The sequence below is a fragment of the Glycine max genome, chromosome 4 (assembly GCF_000004515.6).
Source record: "Glycine max cultivar Williams 82 chromosome 4, Glycine_max_v4.0, whole genome shotgun sequence".
Lineage (NCBI taxonomy): Eukaryota > Viridiplantae > Streptophyta > Magnoliopsida > Fabales > Fabaceae > Glycine > Glycine max.
This window is the reverse complement of record NC_016091.4, coordinates 4,522,504-4,540,284: the sequence shown is the minus strand read 5'-3', so window position 1 is coordinate 4,540,284 and position 17,781 is coordinate 4,522,504. Positions and strand designations below refer to the sequence as shown.

General features: G+C 29.2%; 1 pseudogene across 1 annotated transcript; it reads right to left on the bottom strand.

Annotated features, from left to right (window-relative positions):
• Nucleotides 1-7,258: 7,258 nt before the first annotated feature.
• Nucleotides 7,259-15,174, bottom strand: LOC100804171 (copper-transporting ATPase PAA2, chloroplastic-like; annotated as a pseudogene). Its single transcript, XR_005891231.1, has 15 exons — nucleotides 14,909-15,174; nucleotides 14,575-14,791; nucleotides 14,272-14,358; nucleotides 13,561-13,725; nucleotides 13,093-13,203; nucleotides 12,890-12,958; nucleotides 12,449-12,558; nucleotides 11,993-12,104; nucleotides 11,350-11,416; nucleotides 10,620-10,699; nucleotides 9,442-9,886; nucleotides 8,956-9,130; nucleotides 8,476-8,607; nucleotides 7,798-7,948; nucleotides 7,259-7,497 (listed from the first exon to the last, which is right to left on the bottom strand). The product of XR_005891231.1 is annotated as a copper-transporting ATPase PAA2, chloroplastic-like (transcript).
• Between the last annotated feature and the right edge of the window lie 2,607 nt (nucleotides 15,175-17,781).

The following is a 17,781-nucleotide window of genomic DNA, read 5'->3' as shown; positions in this document are numbered from 1 at the left end:
AAAATTGTGTTTAAAAAAAAAATTATTAGCGGATGTGTTCTTAGCACTCTTTTGTGCTATACTGGTTTATGATAGTTATACCAACTCACGAAAGATTATTTATGAAGGGCATTGTTATCTCAATCAAAAGTAATGAAAAACTAAATATTAGAAACACGCTCTTAAACACATTTTCAACAAGTTTAATATCTATTTTCAGTGTAAAATAATTTATACTTTCATTCAATCACAAATTATTATTTAATTATTTTAATATAATTATTTTAAAAGATAAGAAATTTACCTTGATTGTAAAGATTGTAAAGATTATGTACATTATTAGTGCACAAGTTTTTTTTTCTAACATAATTTCTTCTATTAGTTGAAATTTATTAAAAATAACAAAATTATGTGAACTCTATATATTTTTTTGTCAACATGATCTTTGTACAGTATCATCTTGCTAGAAAACTAAGGTCAATACTATTTTGATGAATAACTTGTTGGTACTTGAATATCATATTTAATTATTCTATCTCACAATTTAGTAAATTTTAACCGGTAAGAGAAAATATATTTAAAGGGATATATGTTAGAGATAATGTTTCTAGTACTCCTCTAATTGGAGATATTTATATTTCTTCCTAATAAACCGAGGAATATTATATTACAATTTAAAAAAATTAATTTAATATTTTTAATTTTAACACAAGTTCTAGTTTGCATTGTATTAAATATTCGGACAAAGAATTTGATGTCACGAAAGTCTCTTATTAGGGTCGATCAGAATTGTTTTGCTGTGGAAGAAGATAAAAAGATGTTTTGGTGCAACTTAATAAGTAAAATTATCAGATTGTTTTTTAAAACGGAAGAGGTAATCGAGTAAATCTTCTTTAAATTTTCCAAAGCTCGTAATCTCATAAGTAACATTACTAATAACTACTGAAGAAACTTGAATACGGTTCGTAAAAAATAATGAAGGGTGAAATTATGAATGAAGAAGAATAAATTGTCTTAAAAAATAAGTGCGCGATCTAGTGTTTAAGAGAAATCGTAGTACTTTGTATTAGTATGAAATAACGTACAAATGTACAATGTTAAATGATTGTGAAAGCTTCTATCACTTCGACCATGTAAATTATAATATCACGATATTGATAATCCCTGTCTTAATGCATAGTCCCATGAAAATGAAAATACGATCTAGGTCATCTCTGATATGCAAAAATCCCGTGGGTAACCTGGAAGAGTCTGTCCTATTAAGCTTTTAATTTTTAATTTTTTAAAAAATTAAAGATGAATAAAATGAATCACATATTCTACTATTTTATATCGCTCCAGTACTTCTAAATAATGCAATATAAAAGAAGAAGAGATAGGAAATTGGGGCTAGAGCATGGAATGAATCCTTTTCTTTCCCTTTTTTTAATTCCATTTCATAAGCTTTTGGAAAAATAAACGATTTGGATATGACACATAATTTCTGAAGAGTTACGTTTATTTCTCAAAAGCTTAAAGTACCTTTGGTATTGTGGAAATACATGAGAGAGGGAGGAAGGAAGTTAAAGTGAATTATTTGGTAGGATAAAAACAGGAAGAAATTAAAAAAAAATAGAATCCACCAATAAGTTTTTCACATTAAACTTTGCAAAAATACAAAAAAAATGGTGATGTAATTGCGTGCCACAATCGATTATACCACTCTAGAGTGTCTTTTTATTACACTATAGTGCCCCCCGATTTTGTTATAATAATAAAAATAAATAATAATAATATAATTAAAGAAAAAATATAAAAAAAATATATTTAATATTTTTTCTTACTTATCAAATAAATATAGTTTAAATATTTATTCTCTATTTCATTTATTTTTCTTCGACCAAACAATTTTTATTTTCACTCTTTTTTTAAATCTATTTACTCTATTTTTTTCTACACTAGGCCATTAATAATAAAAGAAACAGAGAGAAAAGGGAATAAAGATGATATTTTTAGTCGAAGCTAACTAGAATGGAATTGGTTCCCTTACAGTTGATTGGACTGCATGGGCACAGTTTTAAATCCAAGGATGATAAAATTTTAAAAGAAACTTTCATGATTGAATTTAATTTAATACAAAAATAAATCTTTTGAAAAATTAGGATTTGTAGAGGATCTTAGTCCAACTAGAAGATTTGCATCAAAGTAGAGCCTTCAGTGTACTCTGCTTACCTTGAGTCAAAGAGGAAATAAAGTTACCGTATGATGAGATCCTCTCTTTTTTATTTTTTAATAAATAATCAATTGTGAAAAAATAATAAATTGATTCTTGAAATATAAAAAAATCAAATTTAATATATAAATGTGTAAAAAATTAATAAAATAATTTTATAGATAATTTAATAATAAATTAATTTTTAAACTTTGTAATTTAATATCAAATTAATTATAAAAAATATAATTTATTATTAAATTAATATTTAAATATTATAATTTAATGACAAAACAATATTACAAATTTAATGATAAAATTAATTTATCCATTCTTTACGTATTCAATAATTAAATTTATATTTTTATCTTTAAAATCAATTTATTATCACATCTACTGAAAAAATTAATTATTTATCCTTTATCTTTTGTTTGGCACAAATTATATATCAATCATTTATTGATTTATGTTGGTATTTGGTCAGGAACCGTCTATTTTTATTTATTTATTTATTTAATTTTAATAGGACCCGCCTATTCCTTAGACTGGTCCTTTGACGCCGTTAATTTGTTATTCGACATGGTTGATTTATTGGAGAAACCTTACACGCGCACACACATTTTTACCACACAGAACTCAAAATCTAATAGAAGTACTTAATATTTAAAAATTTATAAATACTAGTAGTAATTATGATGTGCATTATAGGAAAAAAATTTAATTTAATTTAAAAATACTAAGAATAGGAGTATGCTTTTAAAATAAAATATTAACATTTTGGTACAAATAGTTAAATGTTGAAAAAAATGTATAAATAAAATCGAGATTTCAAAAATTAAAAAATTAACATGGATGGAAATTTAACGTAAAAAATCTTAACATATTTTTTAAAAACAATTAATACAATAATTTTTAATTTTAAAAATACATAAATAAATATAAGTAAAATAATTTCTTATGATTCTTAACAAAAAATAAAATCATCACAAAAATATATTCGACTGACAAAATTTGAACATTTGACTGACATGTCAAACTAATAATCCACACAATAAGTCATGTGATATCATCATAGAAGAAATAAAAATAAACAATAATAAAAAATAGTTGAAAAATTATGATCGGTCAAAAAATGTTTAGCAACTAAAAGTATCTTTTATTAAAAGTTTAGAACCAAAAACTCATTAAATTCTAAAACAATATTGTAAAATATTTAAATTTCACGTGTCTGGCTTTTATTTAATGTTCACTCATGATTTTATATATTTTTTAAATAAATTTTAACTAATAATAAATGATGTATTAAAAATTATACAAAAAACGTGTTGATGCTTGACAGTATCACATTATTGAGAGTTTGACATTCAATAAGTTGCAAATCAAACACTGTTTGTTACTTCGTTTGTGAAAGATAAGGTAATTGTAAGATTCTCCATAAATGTTTTATGAGTTTGAAGGTTTTCCCATCTTTTGACATATATATCATCTCTTCTCCTTAATTTTTTAGAATCGAAAAACAAAAAGATCATACAAAAATCTTTTATACATATAAGAGCTAAATTGAAAAACTATTACCTACAGAAGATGGAATTAAAAACTGTGAGATATATAAAGAAACATTACAAATTTTAACCAAAATATTATACGAGTATTTAAAGAGGATTATTTAACTACTTTTTTTTAAAGATATTGATTAATAAATAACTAACAAATTCACTAATAAATCTTTTAAAACCCTACTGTATTATTAAATGCACTATATTTTAACAAATGTAATAAAAAAATTAAATTAACATTAAATGATTAATTTAATAAACTAAAATATATCATCAAAATCAAACTATGATTTAATTAATAATATCTTATAAATTACTATTTAATAATTCATAAATAAATATTCAATTATTTTATAAATAATTATTTTAATACTTTTATATATTCATAAATCAATGTAAAAATTAATTTTTAAAATTTTTATATTTCACATCATTAATTCTAGCAAACTAAAATATATGATCAAAATTAAAGTACAATTTTATTTTTTATTTCTAATAAATGACTACTTCATTATTTTATAAATAATTATTTTAATAATTTTTAAATATTTATAATTAAATAGAGAAATTAATTTTTTTATTTTTATACTTGCAAACACTATTTATATAAATGTTTAATACTATTAATGTAATAATATTTATACAAGTATATTAATAAAATAAAAAAACATTTGTCATATACATTATTACCTTTTTTTGGTTTACCTAAATACTAAAACATATACATTATAAAAAATTAAAATTTTTGTTATTTAATAATTTTATAAATAAATATTTTAAATATAAAAATTAATTAAATATTTATTTATAAAATAATTAAATTAAAAAATTATACATTGATTTTTAAAATAAACAAAATTCATAAATAAATTATTTATTAAATAAAAAATTATTAAAAATCAACTTAAATAAACAAATATAGTTAATTAAATAAATAAATATTTAAAATAAACAACAATAGTTATTTATAAAATAATTTATTAAATAATCAAATAATTAAAAATAAACCAAAATATGGATTACCAAATCATATGAATCATATCATATGGATTGATAATTAGTATGGTCATCTAAATTTCTAATTTGTACAATCCATACATATTGTCATTCTCGTATGGGTTCAACTTAATAAAAATTAAACTTTATGGGAAGACCCAGATACTCACTACGAACGCAACACACTAACAAGATCCACATAATGATGAATATGAAGGTTTTTTTTACCAACAAGAGGCTTTTTTGTGATTTTTTTTAAATGGGGTCAATTTTAAATAATTACCCAAAAGGTGGTAAGTCGTGATAGGTGATATGACTTTTGAGTTTGAAGTTGTAACACCTGTTACGACTTTCTATTTTTTTAACTCAAGTCCTAAAATTATTTATGACTTTAATTATTTTTTTATGACTTTAAAGTCGTAACCTTTTACGACTTCAAAGTTGTAAAAGCTTTTTTTTTTATGACTTTGAAGTCATAAAACCCTTTTTTTAAATAAAAGTGTTTTAGTTTAAAGTTTTTTTTTAGTTTAAATTTTTTTATGTTATTTTATTTTGTTTTCTAATTTTAAAAATTGCAAAAAAATTATTTATTTATGTCAAGTAAATAATTTTAATTTTACTTATTAATAGTTTTATTTAATATGGTGTATATTTTTTATGGTTTTATTTTATATGTTATTAATTTATTTTGATGTTTTCTTATTTAAAATATGTTATATATTTTTAATATTGTTTTATTTAAATGTTATAGTTTATTTAAAATTTAGATAATCTATTAATAAAAATACACACTAAAATTAAAACAACATAATATATTAATATAAAATGAACAATACAAATTAAAAAAAAAACATAAAATGTAAAAACTATACTAGTCATATTCCATTTCATTATATATTTGAATAGTGGTCAACTTCCAACTTCCAAATGGCGGCCACTACTCGTAAAATAAAAAAAATAAAAAAAGCTTTTACAACTTTGAAGTCATAAAAGCAACAAAAAAAAAATGGTTACGACTTTAAAGTGGTAAAAAAAATTAATTGAAGTTATAAATAATTTTACGACTTCAGTTAAAAAAAAGAAGTCATAACGGATGTTATGACTTCTAACTCAGAAGTTGTGCCACCTGTCACAACTTACCCCTTTCAGGTAATTATTTAAAATCGACCCCATTTGGAAAAATAAAAAAAAAAGCTCCTGATTGGTAAAAAAGTAGAAGATGAACGGAGGAGAGAGAGTCATGGCGGTGCAATAGGGAGGACGAAAAATGAAACACGAGAGAAGGGATAGGTGTAGGGAGGGTGATGTTTTATTTCAATATTAAGTGAAGAACAATATCGTCAATTTACTTTAATTATTGGGTGTAGAAGAAATTTTTTCGGATGCAAGGAAGAATAAGCCCTCTTCCTTACCCGAGAAAGGAAAAGGATGATCAGGGGCCCATTGCAATGGCTGCACCTGTTGCCCAACAATCACATGCAACACGTTATAGATTGAATGAAGGTCCTATCTAAAATTGTTCCAAATCAGGTGCCCGTTAAATGTGTGTATTAAAGGTTTGAGAAAGTTTAGCAACACACGTTTTTACATAATTTTCTTTACTGGTTAGAATTTATTAAAAAATACAAAATTTTGAATGAAAATCATTAAATATAAAGTGGAATCTACAATTTTTCTGTGATTTATATATTGAATATATTTTACCCAATAGTAAATAATATGTTCAAAGAGTATCATAGTGTGTGTTATTAACATTCCTAATAAGGTTTAGGGTTTAGCATTTCTAATGTTTATAGATTGCTTTACAATAATAACGAGAGGAGTGAATATTAGTCATAGGATAAATCATAGTTAAAATTAAATCACAAAATCATATGATTTTTTGAGCAGTTATATAATCATTAAATAGTTTCTAATTTTAACCATTTATCATATATGTATTGCAATATAGTCTATTTTCCTAATTCCTATGGTAATTAGTCAAAAGATATCTTCCAATCGTTTCAAAATACCATCATTTTATTTTTATCTAAATACTTGGTTTTCCCAATTGTCTATTCATTTTAATTTAAAAATAATCTTATATCACAAATTAAATTGTTTGTTATAAATTTAAAATGTAATTTAGATATATAAAAGTATTAATTTATTATCAAATTAAATTTAACATACATTATCAATTTAAAAAAAATACTGAATTATAATTATGTCCAAATTAGTAAGTATGAAGTAAAAATAATCTTATTTTTCGATGGCCAATTGATATTCAACGGCACTGTTGGTATGATTTGGTGTTATTTTTTAATTAAAAACAGTACTTCAATAATAATAATTATTTTGATCAACGTGATAAAAGAAATAAATATTAATCTAAAATGCATTTTTTATTTGATAAAATTACGAATAATATTTATGATCTTATATTTACATTTTGCATTTTCCTAACATGGTATTGGATCAGATTAAACAACATAAATATCTCCTTTCCGAAAGGTGCTATATATGAAATATAAAATTATCTATATTATGATTTTAAACTTCTTGAATAATTAATTTATGACATTTATTTAATAATTCAGTTCAATTTTTTAATATATATATATATAAAATCATTTCAAAACCTTTCAATTTATTTTACATTAAGCATATCTGTGTTTGAATGGGAAGATATGCTTTCTAGAGTTGGCCCAACCTTTCTAGAGATTTGAGACCCATGAAGCTGTAGAAGCAGTGAGTTGCCAACCACGAAGATGGAGCTCAGAGCCATCAGTCCTCCTGTGATTCAAATATTAAGGGAGAAAATAAGAAAAGAAAACATTCTTTCGCTGACACCGAATATACATTCGAAACACCATATGCAGATAATACAAGATAAATATAGCAAGTACAACCTAAATTATTTTCAAATATTAAGGGTGAAAATAAGAAAAGAAACCATTATTTCGTTGACAGAAAATATACATTCAGAACACCATATGCAGAAAATACAAGGTAAATAGCAAGTACAACATAAAAATAGGGTCTTGTTGCCTCACTATTATATATGAGAAAATGGAGTGGCATAATGATGCTCACCTGAAAGTGATGGTGTCATGGCGAAGTCAAAATGGGGAAGTAACACACCAGCAGCAATGGGAATGGCAACGACATTATATGCGACTGCCCAAGACAAATTTTGGTACACTTTTCCCATTGTTGCCTGTGCTAGATCTAGCGCATCGACAACCTGTCAAATAGAAAGTTGGTAAACTAACCCTCCATTTGTTTGAACGGAGAGAAAATGAAGGGAAGGAGAGAATTTTGAATTTTGAGTATGTTATTATCCGAGGTTGTAACACGACATATTTACATATCTTTCAAAAGAATACAAATGATGGGGGCTCCCGCTTTTTCCCCCACCAAGACCCCTTCTATTTTGTTTTCTCTTCAGTAATAAAAGGTAACAAGCAAAAACCCAATATAAAAACAATAAGAACTGGTTCTATTCATTAAAAAGAACTTATACATTACACCATTGTGGTATAAAACAGATGATTGTTAAAGCAGATCACTTGTCATTTAATATATATAAATAATTTTCTGTCAAAAAAAAAGCAGATCACTTGTATCATGGTGCAACTTTAAAGCAATGAGAAACATTTAGAATTGCCACAAGCGATGAAAATTTCAAGTATTCAATTTTCACCCTCTGCCACCCATTTGGGGGATGCATAAAGGTGAATTAATAAATATGGGACATCAGAAAAGATATACTTGTGAAATTTTGTTCCCCAGAAGTATGATAGATGCTGCATCCGAAGCAGCATTATCTTGAGCTTCATTCTGCAGAGCAATCCCAACATCAGCCACAGCCAAAGAGGGTGCATCATTTATCCCATCACCTACCTTAGAGAAGGGTAGAAAAAAATGTCTTAGTAAAAATTCCATTTTTCTGTTTGTTGGATGATGGATGCAATAGTCAAGTGCAATTCCACAGCATGATGCTTACAGCGAAAGCATTTTAGTGTGGAGCTGTTCCATGGTCATGCTATTCAGTTAAGAGCAACCATAAATATCTCAACAACTACTAATAGTAGTACGTGCTAAACTCAGTACTGCATTATCAGCTTAGTGCACCATTATCATAGTACGATTCCCTATTGAGCTAAGGCCAAGGCATTACACAAAGAGAGCAGGTGGGAGTGGGAGGGGGGAGAGAACTTGAGTAAGTATAGCTGTCATCACTCAACATACCATCGCAACATGATGACCGACAGCTTTCAGAGAGGAAATAAATCCAGATTTCTGTTGTGGAGACAAAGATGCTTTGACAAAATCAGTTTCAATTCCAACTGTATCTGCTACTGTTGCAACTGCCTCTTCCCTATCTCCTGACAAGAGGACTGTTTTAATCCCCTTCTGCTTGAGCCTTCCAATAAATGCAACAAAGTCAGCCAGCAAATGCACACACATCAAGCAATAAAACACAAGCATATTTGAATTTGGCAGAGGGTGTATGTTACAATGATGTAAGAAAACGGTGCACTACTGTGCTAGTTTAAACTTGAAATGAAGGCTAAGCTAAGCTCATGGAACCAAAAAAAAAAAAGCACTGCCCCTTTTTCTGGAGTGAAGTGAACCAACTTCACATTTGGTCAGAAGCAGCTTTGATGTTATTTGCATAAAATGAGTTGGTACGGGTAGTATTCTGAGGACACACATACAGCAAAATAAACATACCTCGTTATAGTAGATTCAGCATCTTCACGCACAGTGTCAGATATGGCAACAGCACCAATGATGCCTTCTCCTTCACGTAGACAACAGTTTTCGAATACTTTGAAGATGTTGTATTCAATGAATGATTCATCAAACTATGTTCCAGATTTGTCAAATCAGGCAGGTTCCCTCTTGTCTGGAAGCGTTCATGAACCCATTCTAAAGATCCAACTGCAATCAGATGTCCGTCAACTTCTGCTAAAGTTCCAAAACCTGGTTCAACTAACTGTCCCTTTGTGACAGGAAAGATCAACTCTAATGACTCAGCTTTATTGACAATAGCTTTTGCTATTGGGTGAGATGCAGTTTTCTCCACTGCAGCAGCAAGCCGAAGAATTTCAGATTCTCCATACAGGATAGAGCTTATGGCCGACACAACTGGTTTTCCTTTGGTCAGGGTTCCTGTCTGAAAGCATAGTGTTAGTCAATCTTCTTCATTTTATTTTCTTTTTTAAGAGAAATTATTACATTCAATCTAAAAAGTTGGAGTAGTGTATAGATTAGTTTCTTTTTTTCAAAATAATTAATTTTGTTCATTAGTTATGTATACTATATCTTTGTTCTACAACATAGTACATCATACTATATAGGTTAGTAGGTTACCATTTACATAATATCAATAAAGCCGAACACAAGGGATCGATCACTCACATACTTCTTTTGAGTTTTCTCTCTTGATCTATTTTAACACTTCTTTCTAATTCTGAACGATATCAATTGACATGGGTTCAACACTTAGCATAATACACAATTCCAAAATATTTAGTAAGACAATGATTTAGATAAATCCTATTGCTGAATTACAAATTTACAAGTAAATATCATGTTGATCTTAAACACCAAATTTTTTAAATTTTAAGCAAAAATAGCATGTAATCAAATGGTTGATATTTTCTGTTATTCAAAAAGTATATTATTAATTAGTTTTAAGATTTTTTATGCAGCAAAAAATTATCAAAGAACAATGTGAAATTCGATATGCACAATACAAACTTTCAACAAACTAATGTTTTCTTTAAGACATTCGTCCTACTAAAGTCATTAATACAGGCCACAGATATATACATGTTAACATATATGTTTGTATATGGTGTTTGGGGAGGAAAGACATATAATATTGTCTATGAACATGAAATTACCTTGTCTAGAGCAATATAATGTATTCCAGCCAAGCGTTCCAGCACATCCCCTCCCCTAATAAGAAGTCCTTTTCTTGCCCCTGGTCATTATCAACATGTATTATGCCTATTGTGGGAATTAGTTAAAATAAAGATGAAGACACTATAAATACCTAATCAGTTTGCCAGGTAGTATGTTTTACACAATAAAAGCTGACAAATTCAAGAGTATAAGAGAACTAGAGAAGACACCTTATCCCTCATAATGCAATAGTTGTGACTCTTGATCGCTAATATATATTTACAGAACCACATTTGATCCAGAATGCCAAATAATAAAATGGAAGAACAAAAAATTACAAATGAAATATTAAAGAAAAAATAGCAAACAAAATAAGAAAACATTACACAGTGGCAACCAATTTGTAAGGAAAAGAAAAATTGAAAAACATTGGTAACAGATAAAATGAATCAATATTTGAGCAATGAGAATGCTAGCAAACACTCCTTATTACACTCTTTTCAACAGTCTTTAGTCTATATTATTGGTGGAAATTCATATAGGACCCGTTAAACAAGAAATGGGAACCACCTTGTTTCGTGGGTCTAATGTGAATTTCAACCAATAACAAATGGTATGTTAAAGATTAGCTATAAGAGCAATGTGATATATTTATTTATATTTCATGTACTGTTCAAGTAGTAACAGTTATCTTTAGTTTACTAAATACAGAAAGCATAAGCATCATACCAAGTGAGGTGCCAACTAAGATTGCTGTGGGCGTAGCAAGACCCAATGCACATGGACAAGAAACAACCTACAAAGTGGGGGCAAAGACTACTCATAAAAAAATTGACTCACAAGTAAATTACAAAGACCAAAATTCATTTCTGTCCTGCCTGAAAATTTTCTTTTTTCAAGAGAAATTCCATAACTCGTTTCCATGACCCTATTTTTTTCTTCCTCTTTTATTCACGCTGCAGCAATAAGTTTCAGATAGAAAATATTACAACTACTATCTTACAGCATCATGCCTTAGTTTTGAATAATGTGAAGAGTCCAAATCAAAGACAGTTTGCAAATTCTGAAGACTTTTCAGAAAAAAAGCACATGCAAGGTTTTGTCAAGCACATCCTAATCAACAACAGAAGCAGAAAGCCAGTAAAAATGGGGGGTGTCATTCTCAGTGGAGTCTCCTAAGGATGTTATATTATCAATTAAGGAGATCCAAATAATTTTAGTTGCAAACTTGAAACATGAAGTCAAGGGAGTCTAACTCAATTGGTTGAACAAGGTACGTGAGTTATTGTAAACCCCCTAACACTATCTTCGATTCTCACGGATAAAAAAAAAACTTGAAGCATGAACTACAAGGGGACCTAGAGTTTAAAACTGCTCACAAAACATCTACAGATAGTTTCAAACTCAACAGCAAAGGATCTCCTTCTGGGCCCGCAATATCGTTGAGCAAAACCTCAGGAAATATGTGTGATCCAACAGAATACCTGGAGACAAATGTAACAAGATTGTCATATATAAGGGGCAAGATGAACTATACATTAAGTCTTTTTACTTGGGAAAGTTAAATGCGCATTGCAATCATAAATCTTTTAGCAAGATTCTAAGAAGAATAAATATTGATGTCTGCATGGGACACAGAAGGACACAACTATAATTCTTTTGAAGAGTCAGGGAGAGCCACATAGGTTGGATAACAATAATATCAATGCCATTATGTCATAATAGTAAATTAATAATAGTCATGGCAAACCCCACTTCCATTTGGGATCAGTGGAGCAAATCATAGAATTATCAACTAAAAAATTTGTATGGAAATACAAGTACTTACCAAAATGCAAATGTTGCTGCTGACAAAGTCATTACACTGTATACAAATGGCCCTGCTATTGAATCTGCAAGCCTTTGTACAGGTGCTTCACGTGATTGAGCATCCTCAACCTAAATTTCACAAAATAAATATGTAATATTCCAAAAACTTCACAATTGTTTGATTTCCACGTATCACAAGTCAATGGACTTATCAGCAGTGCAAGCTCAAAATGTCCCAAGAAACATTAATATTATCACATTATGCATGATTCTAAGACTTAAATGAAGCAACACAATTATACAATATGTTCAGCATCACATTTTCCTATAAAACTAACAATTAGGGATGCATGAAATTGCATTCTTAACTGAGAAAAAAAGAACTGAAAAACATGATCATATCATTTACATTATATAGAATCTGACACCAACAAGTCATTACAGAAAATGGTATACTAACCATGCGTACAATCTTTGATATCATAGTGTTGGAGCCAGTTGAAGAAGCTTCAATCCTTAAAGGGCCGTCCTGAAATAGAAATTTATTTGGCCAAAGAAATAGATCAATATTTTGCTCCCAATCAATTTATTGAAGGTAGATGAATTGAAATCTCACATGTGCTCACATGTCAATTTAGTGAGACAACAGAGTTCAAGACTTACCCAATTTATAGTCCCTTCTGAAACTGTGAGGCCTTTCTCCTTAAATACAGGAAGTGATTCCCCTGTAAGCATGGATTCATCTACAACACTTCTTCCTGAAATGACCATTCCCTGTTCATGAATTTCTTTAGTTAGCTAGCAATACCATATGAACCAACACGTTTCTCAATACATTCCATCTTAAATCTTTAAGGGAGGCCTCCAATTTTAAGCGTAAACATTTGCATGACTATTTTCTATAACAATGTTAATATTATAGGACATTGATGGCATATTAGGCCCATCCTATTAATTGAGCATTTGGTCCTAGGGACTAGAAACTAAATGTGATGATATGTGTGCACAGTCAATATAGGCACTTCAGAGTTCAGATGCCCTTAAACCTTAATTCAGGTACCACAAGTATAACTTTAAAGCTTTGTTTCAATTAAGATAAACTTAATTTTACAAACAATCAGAAAGGCTTACATCTATAGGAATAGTTTCTCCAGGCAACACCAACACAGAATCACCTACTCGAATATCATCAGTTGGGACTTCAACACAAATTGCATCAGAGGAAAGCACAGTGTCAGTAGAAGGTGAACCTTCTGTTGAAGTAATCACAAGTCTTGACTGAGTAGATATCAGTGACTGGCAAAACATTCACCACAGTGTAATCATGTAAGACAAAATAATTAAACCTGCATTAAAATATGACTCTAAAGAAATGCCATTGTTACAGCAAAACTATACATTGATGCTTAATGTTCATGTAAGCCACTTTTTCTTATAAATAAAGTTCCAGTTCTTGGATTTTTTCATTTTTCTAAGAAACAATAATTGATCAGAAAATGGAAGAAAGTGGAAGTAGAAATATGATTAGATTTTTAAATGGAAAACCAATGTATCGTCTCATTTGTGAATTGTGATGTAACCTGCAAAGGCTACTTAATCATCGAAAGAACATATTCTTAAAAAAAAGTCTGTTCCAATGATGTTGGAGCAGTTAGGCTGGCTTCCAAATGCTAAAGTTTCACCAAACCTTGTTAATGATGTATTATTAACAAACCCTACGAAATGTATAATAATTTGTTCTTGTAAACACAATTGATTCCAGATATCAAATAACCAAGTTATAGAAATCTTATTTTGCTGGAATATTATCAGATGAAAGAGGTGCATGACATTGCAACTTACAAGCAGTTCATTCATATCGCTAGATGCCTGAATCCTTGCCTTTTCTTCCAGAGAACGTCCCAGAAGCACAAAACCAAGAAGCATGACCTGCATGCTAAAAGATTCAATACTCACATGAGGAGCTTATACTCAACAAGAATGTAAGAATTGTCAATAAGACAAGAAATAGCATCTTTTACGAAGACAAGAGGTTATTAAATCTAAACAAACAAGATACCAAACCAAGATGAGTAATAGCTTGTTCTAGCTTGGCTTGAGGTGGTGAATTCTCATGCCAGGCCGGGGTTAAGTAAAGAAAATCACCGGTTCATCAAAGAATGATGCATCCCAATGCCAGGCCGGGGTTAAGTAGAGAGAGTTCATATTAGGCGACCCCTTCTTAAATGCGTTTAGGCCATCAAATAGTAACTCTGCGACATTATCACGAGGCGAGGGCTGGCGGCACCCACCGGACAGAAACAGGATATGGTTCTGATACCATATTAAATTTATAGTGAAGCCAAGGCATCCGAAAGGTCCCCTTAAAAATCATAAGGGGGTGGTCTACCCAGCTATATAAGCACTTATCATGTTCATGAATTACCCGATGTGGGACTATTCTTAACAGTTTTTGACCCGGGAGATGCACGCGCCGCACATCATTCCGGTGACGTCGAGTAGAACCGGCGAGTCTTTTGCCTCTCTCCGGTCTTGGAGAAGAGCCAAATCCGGCGAGCCAATCTCGGTCCCGAAAGAGTTCGAAACGGCGAACGGTGACCGGAGAATTTCACGACGGTGGCGGCAGCGGCTGCCACGTCGTTTTGCCGGCAGCGGAGAAATGAAGTGGAGTGCATGATTAGGCGTGTAATTGAAGCAGAGCTTGGGTTGCGAGGAGAGAGAAAGTCTGAAGAGATGAGTAGCCATAATCGGAGAGAAGAGAAGTTGTTTGCCACGAGTTTTTCGTGTTAGTGTTACATGCTAATTTCGTTGAATATTTTTCACGTAAAAAAATGTCCAAAACGAGAAGGCGCGTCACCGTTGAATGACGCGCTCCCAACAAAACACAGTGTTAATGACACGATCCGTGGTACTAGTAGTGTAGGGTGATGCTTGCTGTTCCATCTTTTAACGTCTAAAATTTAAAAAGTTACATTACATTCTATTTTAATAACTTAATGAATGAAAAAGGACTTCATTATTAAATGGCACCTTAATTTCTCTCTCTCTCTCTTTATGCAGAAGAACTTAAAGGCCAAAGAACAGAAAAACAAAAAAAACAAAAAAACTAGCTATTCCTGGTGAAGAAAACACCAAGAGCATCAGCTGTTAATTACTTTTAGATGTTCAAGTATGTAAATTAATTTCTTAAAAATTTAATCGACTCCTATCATTTTTAAAAACGCCCCAGTCATGTCTTTTTTTTCTAATTGAACTCGACGAACTTGAGGTTCACACTGATATAAATTCGAAGATTCAATTTCATCTTTTATTTATTTATTTATTTGATTCAATCTGATTATTTAATTATTAAAAAAATTAATTTTAGTCCCTTATTTTAAATTTTTTTTAATATTACCCTCTCTGTGTATTTATTTTAAATTAACATCGCTATTGTTGCAAATACTAGTGATTCAAATTTATAAATACCGATAGTTTTGAATTGTCATTAAATTGTTAGAAAATTATTATAATTTTCAATTGCTATATAAGTGAATGTTATTATAAATTATAATTTTTTTTTTATCATTGTAGCGGTCGAAATCATCATTATATTTAAATTACATTTTTTATTTTTTTACCATTCTGATGATTTATAACCACCACTATATTTGTTTAAATTTTTTATTATGTTTCATAAATTATTCAAATTTAAAATTTAAATAATGATAATTCAAAATTGTTGATATTCACAAATCTTAACCTATATTTGTAACAATGGCAACCTTAAATTCAAGTGGATAAAAACGATAAGATTAGAATGATTTTGAAGAATGAGGGACCAAAATTGAGCTTTTTAATAATAGACGAGTCAAATTGAATTTGTAATAATTGAGGAGTCAAATCAAATAAATAAACAAAATGTCAAATTAAACTAGATAAAAATATAAAAGATCAGATTGAACATTTGAATTTGCATTAATAACGTTGTCAAAACCCATTGAACATAAATGATATGATTTGGGAATTTTTTAAAATTAGATAACCTAATTAAAGTTTTCAAATATTAAACGACCTAATTAAACATTCTAAAAACAATTAAGGGGTCATTTTAATAACTGAGCCATAAAAAACTTTGAATGGAGAAGATGTGTGTAGAGCATCTAATTTCAAATAGTGTTTAGATTATATATATATATATATATATATATATATATATTTAATAATCTAGTCACCTTACTTTTTTTTCTTTCTTTTTATTTTAGTATTGTTTAGTATAAAATTAATGATGTTTTATAAATTTTAATCTCATTACTTTATTTATATATGTTGGAGTGTAATCGTGAAGGTAAAGTTTTACATTGCGTAAGAATATGAAAGTTAAGTATCATATAAGTGAGAGAAAAAAGATACACAAGCCTAAGTCTTAGGTTTTGGGTTGAAGTGTAATGTCAAGTCCACTTACGTGATTGGCTTGTGATCTATTGGTGTAGATTTTCTTGATGTTTTCTCCCCCTAGGGTTTCCTAACCATTGGTATTAGAGTCGATAGTTCGACCAAGTGATTGGTTCAAACGAGTAAGATAAATTGGCAATGGATCCTGACGTGAGCATGTGAATTCCTTATATCAAAAGTCTTCTTGGTGACGGGTCCATACATGGAGGTCGGGTGATGTGTCCTGTCGTTGTAAGCTAACAATGGAGAGCGACGACATCATTGCATGCTTGTGGATTGATGATAATTCCTGCTTAAAGAGAAATTATCATGTGAAAAATACTCATACTTAAGGAGGAGAAGTTCTTGCTTAAGAGGAAACTACCATGTGAAAAAAACTCATATTTAAAGGAAAGATTGTTGAAGTGCAAGTGTGAATATGTAATGTCACATTTGGTAGGAATGAGAAAGTTGAGTAACATGCAAGTAAGAAAAAGACCACAAACTTAAACCTTGAGGTTTTAGGTTGAAGTGTAGGTTGAAATTCACTTGTGTGATTGACTCATGGTCTATTTGTTAAATATCTCTGATATTTTAAGTAACGAGATTTGATTTTTACATTTGATTTTTTTTTTGTATCACATTAGATAGGAATGAAAAAGTTAAGTAACATGTAAGTAATAAAAAGACCACAAACTTAAACCTTTGGGTTTTAGGTTGAAGTGTAGTCTGGAATTCACTCGTGTAATTGACTCATAGTTCATTTGTTAAATCTTTATGATATGTTTCTCCCTAAGATTTGAAACAATATCCTTATTTGAAATAACGAGATTTAATTTTTATATTTGAATTTTTTTTGGCCCCCACATTAATTTTGTTTAAAAACCAACTCTCTTTAACAATAAAAATTCCAAATTTACACTTGTTAAATATTCTTCG